Raw genomic sequence first — 6,000 nt, forward strand, 5'->3', positions numbered from 1 at the left:
TTAGTATTATAAGAACTGTAGGAACACCCAAAAATAAAAAGAACATATAGGCCAAGATCCTCGCTTTGTCTGCATCAGCTCTGTTCAGCGGAACTGCAGCAATTTACACAGCCTGGTGAGGATCCTGGCCCACGCTTATGCAGTCATTGTAAACATTAAAGATGCATAGAAGAGTATCTAAGGGCATTTACACTGTGCACTGTTTGACATTGAAATGTACATGTTATTCTCATTGAAAATGTGATAGAAGTTTTTATTATTAAAAGTTGGTTTATATTATAAGGAAAGAAGGTATGATCTTATTTTTCTGTTATACTCTTTAGTTCCTCAGCTCTAAGCTCTGTTGAACAATTTAAGTTCTGATATTTGTATGGAGCGGTGAGCAGTCAGAAGTTTAAACTGTAAGGGGAAAGTTGTTTTTGATAGCAGCTCAAACTGGCAAGTGTAGAGCTAAACTCTTCCTGTTTGTGCAGTGTTGGCTACAGATGTGGTTTCACTGCAGACTTCCTATTAAAGTAGAAAAGAAAAACTGTTTTGATGCTGTAAAATTGCAAGGTTTGAATCCAGTGCTGGAAAAAAACGGTTCACGTGGAAAATAAGAGGGCAAAGAACAAGCCAACCTGCAAGTAAAGAGAGTAGATTAGGTCTGCTAGGTCTGCTAAGAATTCCCATGGCTAAAAGCAAAGTAAGAATCAGGCCTGCCAGAACTGAGCAAGTGCAGATTTCATAGATCTGGAGCATCTGATACACTGGAAGTGTGGAAAATACGGAAAACACAGTCGAGATGGAGAAAATGGAAACTACCAGCATGATGATGAGGTGTTGTAAGCAGTTGGCTAAAGGAAAGAAGGCAACACTGAAAAGAAAGTGGGGGTTGGGTGGCAGCTGCAAGTGGAATTTCTTATGTATCAGTCTTGTAACTAAATTTGCTTAGCATTTTCATTAATGGCTGAAGCACAGATAGTACGAGGCTGGGGTTGATGTTAAGTTGGGAGGCACTAATCCAGAGAAGGATCAGGGTACACACACAAAAAAAAAAAACGGAGAAGGATCAGGGTACACACACACAAAAAAAAACCCTGGAAGACTTTGAACACTGAAGGGGATGAAATGAATGGGATGAAATTTTATAGTACAAATATTAGCTTACGCGCTTGAAGATTAAACAAAGTATTTTGCTATATTTCTTGTTAATTGATAATAAAAGGACCATGATTATAGAGTTTGTCACAAGATGACTCAGATGCAATTTGATAGAATCATGAAAGCTCAGCCTGCTCTAGGAGACAAATTTCCGGTTGGGATGGAGAAGTATTCAAGCCACTGTGCAGAGGCCAAATAATTAAGTGAAATTGCAGTAGCTAGATTTTGAGGAAAGATACTAAAATGGTATCAGTAAAGTGGATGCAATTCTGCAAGATAGGACCAGGAGAGTTTGATTTATTTAGCCTAAGACACAAGTATAACTGATGTCTTTATAAGAAGATAATAATGAGAAAGGTAAAGACAGTTCAATCTGAACATAAATACAGCCACAAGGAGAAGAAGGAGGACAAGCAATCAGGGATAAATATTGGCTGAAAATTGTTCTAGACCCTAGAAACCTTTTTTTCCCAATCAGACTCTGACAAAAAAGAAATAACTTTTACAAAGGAGCTTAATCGTGCTAATTTGGGAATATTCTGAGCACTAATTACTTCATGGTTCTAAAGTGATTTGAAGATATAAAACACTAAGTCCTAACAACCAGAATTTCAAAGTAAAAATAATTTTAAACACTTCTACTTCCATAACAGCATGTATAGTATTTAATCTGTCTTAACACGTAGCATTATAAATGTCTGACACAGTTTCTAAGCACCTGGTCATTGTTCATTGGTAAAAGGTGGGGGGGGGGCAACCATGAAACCAGCTTATTCACAAAAGCACACAGCACATAGACTTACTGATACAATATCATTGATTAACCAAATTACCCAGTACAATTTGTATCTAGAACTAGTATTTGTGTAGCACTAGAGTCTTCAAATATGAAGTTCAAATTTGCCATTCAGAGAAGTCTGCAGTAGCTGTTTATCTTAACAGGGAAGAAAAACCTTCAAACAGCAAAAGGTATTTTTCCCAATTTTTAGAATGAGAGTCCAGGTTTTGATTAGCACCAAGAAACTGTTGTTCTGCCATTGGGTTCTGATCCTTCTGTTCCTTCCTATGCAAAAATCCTTCCTGTTTCATGTTAAATGACATAGTGCAATAGCAGTTTTGATGGTATGTTGCAGCATCACTATACTACATCACTAAAGGAGAAGTTGTTTAATACATATTGAAAAAATTCTAGTGTCCTTAAGACATGAATTTCCAAGCGCTCAGACTCACCATGCCCAACTTCCTTTGCTATACTGAGCAATTCACTTTTCCTCCCTGCTGCAGTTTGGGGAAGGAATTGGAGAACTATTTTCTTACCACTGGTATTGTGAAGATTCAAAGGAGAAAAATGGTAAACTGCTTTGAAAACTGACAGTGCTTTTCATATATAATATAGTTGTAACGACTTGAAAAACAGGAAACTAGATGGAAAAAAAAAAAAAAGGATAAACATCACAAAGACACATATAACAATCTCTGCTTTTAATGCCCATTAATATATTAATTGGGAGCACTTGGTATAAGGAAAGATGACTGAGTATATTTTTGATGTACTTGCTCTGCCCCATTTCAGGATTCAGAAGTACTACACATTAATACTATTAAGAAACCTAATTTAACATACCAGTTTTCGTTAGAGAAAAAGAATAAACTCATATTTATGTGTGAAGTTTCTTCAGACTCCCTTATCTACTCCTTGATTTGAAGAATATCAGAATGCAAAACATAAGTAAATGTTAGGTGAATAATATTTTTAAAATATGGTCTTGGCAAGAGGATATTCAATTTGGATTTCAGAGTAGCACCTTTTAGTTTATAAAAGAATTGACAGTTCTTTTAGAACACAGTTTGGCATGAGGGTAATACTGTTTATTTAAGGTCCTTCTAATTGCCAGCATATATACCCTGAGAATCAGGCTCTGATGCACTGTTGGAATCAAGTGTACCAGAAGCAAGATTTGTTGGTACCTGGACCCCAATCAGTTGAATGGGTTACGCCTTTGTATTCTGAAGCCTACACTGGCTTCAGTGCTGAATTAAAGACAAAGGACCTGATTATCTTAGAACAATAGGTTTGCTTTTTGTAGTTAACCTTTCACAGATGTTTCTAGATGAGCTAAGACCACAAGATGAAAATCACTGCACTAGTACAATGCCATAGAACAAAAAAGTAACTCATTGAAGAGGACAGAGGACTTTTGAAAGGCCTTTATTTTTGCCCTTTTTACAAAGGGTAGGAATGGCCACAGTAGTCTGACCATAGGTTAGGCCAAATGTAAAAGGCTTTTAAAAGTTAAATGATGATCAGCTATAGGAGCTCAAGTAAGATTGCTATAGCAATACTGCATTTACAGCTCATTTTGCACCTAAGATCAATTACCTTGTCTGGGCAGGGGGGCAATTCTGAAATGACACAAGTTGTATAGTATGTTTTTGCATGAAACAGAACTTTTCATGGTTTTAGGAAAATATTCCAGAGATTATATTTTTGTATCAGTTTATAGGATTGGCATTTTCAAATGTTTTGTAAAAAGAAAAAATGTACAGAATATTTGAGAGGGTTTTTCCAGTTAAGTTTGAGGGATTCTAGTGTACTAATAGTGTTATATTTTTCTTCATGTTTCTGTATTTTTAACTAAGCATGTGTATCCTGCATTAAGATAAAAGTCTTAATATAATTTGTTCAACTTTTTGTGTTGTATCATCTAATCCATGTTGTCATTTTAGCATTACTGATCTATGTGGGTTTGCTATGCTGTATGTTCTGTGTCTGTCAGAGTTGAAATCAAGCCATTTAGAAAACACTGCCCAGATGGTCATAATGATTTGTCTTCTATCAGACAGGATTCAGAGCGCTCCTCTTGGTTTGGAAGGTTGAAAGGTTTCTGAACAGGGAACATTTCTATTGGGTTATTAAAAACACTTGGGCTATTGCTTTAAGCAGAACCTTTTGAACTGCAAGAAGATTGAGAAAGTAAAAAGAAAACTGTATTTGATGGTCAAGTCCTTTTTTGTTTTGTGGAACAAGGGACAATTAAAAGAGCTCTTTCCTGCTGTGTGCGAACTGCATTCTGTCTTTATAGGGCATGAACTAAAAAACTAGATCTCTTTCCCCTCCTCTGCAAAAAGAAAGACAAAAACTGGAGCCAGGAAAATGCATTGCTGCCTTTGATTTCCCCCAGCTGTGCATCTAAGATTTCCCTTGATCCTGAAACTGAGAGAGGTCCTGAGTTTTCCCTCAGAGTATTAAACTCAGCTTTTTATGTTCTGACGCTTATTCAGAATACCAAAATTGGTTACAATGTGTATTATTTCCGTGGTGCATGTGTTGCATCAAGTGCACGGCAATCAGGCAGTTAGAATGAGGAAGTCCTGGACAGCCTAATCACCTTTACTCATAAACGCTTCTTGCCTTTGATGATACACTCAGCTTGTCAATGTGCTCAGCTGTCTTTAAAATGGGAACTCTTCATTTTCCTGTCTATCCAGGGGCTTACATTTGGGGACACTTTCCATTCACTGAGGGCATCAACTGAAGAGATTAAATCTGCACACCTGAAAGGGTTCAATAGGTTTCCAAGAAAGAAGAGAATAACGTAAGAGTTAAATCCCTTCATCCATGCCTCTGATCAAGATACTATGATTTGGGCTTCCTTCTATTGTGGCAATAGAGAGAAACATGTCAAAGGAGAGATTCAAGAACAATTTTGTTTGTGGCTTCCTGTGCGGTGAAAACTGAACTTCTGTTTTGTCCCATTATTGCATATTGAGATATGTTAGGTTTTGGTTCTTAGTGAAAATCACCCCATCAAATTCCCTAAGTCTAGTAGCCTGAACATTATTATAAGGCAAGGACAAGCCTTTAGTTTTTAACAATGGTTTAATTTCCATTTCACTTGCAAGAAACTTGAAGAGGTGCTACTGGTTCAATTTCAGCCTTAAAAGAGTTGAGTATGTGACACCAGGACAGAAACCAAAGAGAAACAAACTAAGCCGACATGCCATAGATAGTAGCAATAATGGGCTACTCTCCAAGCAATATTTTATGCTGGAGAAAATGACAGAAATCGGAGAATGAGGCAGTTGGTGCATGTCTCCTCTCTCTCATTAACAAGTTATGCTGTGTGGTCATGCCTCAAGTTTTAGGAGATACTATTCTGTTTCAGAGGCTACATCTACATAGGAGGAAGAGGAAAATCAGAAAAATAAGGTAAATAATAGGCATGAGGAATTCAAATTAAGAGACAGAGACCTCAACTAGTAAGCTTTTCTTCTGAGGGGTAATGCAGATCATGAAAGGGACATTATTGAGTGCATTAAGATCCCTAACCCAATGTTTCTCAACCCAGAAAGAGCCTGACATTTCCCACTTTATCAGCATCATTTTTTATAAAATTCCTGTCCTTTTCACTGGTGAATTTGACTGGCTTTCTTTCCAGCCTGCTTTCTCCTTTGATCCTAATCACCTGGGCAATCAGCTAGTCATTAGAAAAGGAATTAACTGCTTGCTTATTGGAAATCAATTAAGATGTCTGCATTTTTTTTTTTTATTTTACTGTTTGGGTGAGATGAGGGCCAGGGACTGTGACTGTGCCAGTTCTTTGCCTTAGAGTCTTAACAGGATGTTCGCTAGCCTGGACTGATAAGCTGTCTTGAGCGAAGAACAAATAGCACCAGGGAATCTTCAAAATGAGGACTTGTACTAGTACTCCCAGCACTAACCCCATCCATGGCTTACACGGAAGTGTTGTAAAGTAAAATTCTGCCGCCTTAGAACAATAGGACAAAAGAGTAAGTAATCCCAGTTCAGAGCAATAGAACTATTTTTAGAAGGTGTCTGACAAACTCTTTTTCCTT

This window comes from Fulmarus glacialis, unplaced genomic scaffold (assembly GCF_000690835.1).
Source record: "Fulmarus glacialis isolate BGI_N327 unplaced genomic scaffold, ASM69083v1 scaffold17002, whole genome shotgun sequence".
NCBI classification, from domain to species: Eukaryota; Metazoa; Chordata; class Aves; order Procellariiformes; family Procellariidae; genus Fulmarus; species Fulmarus glacialis.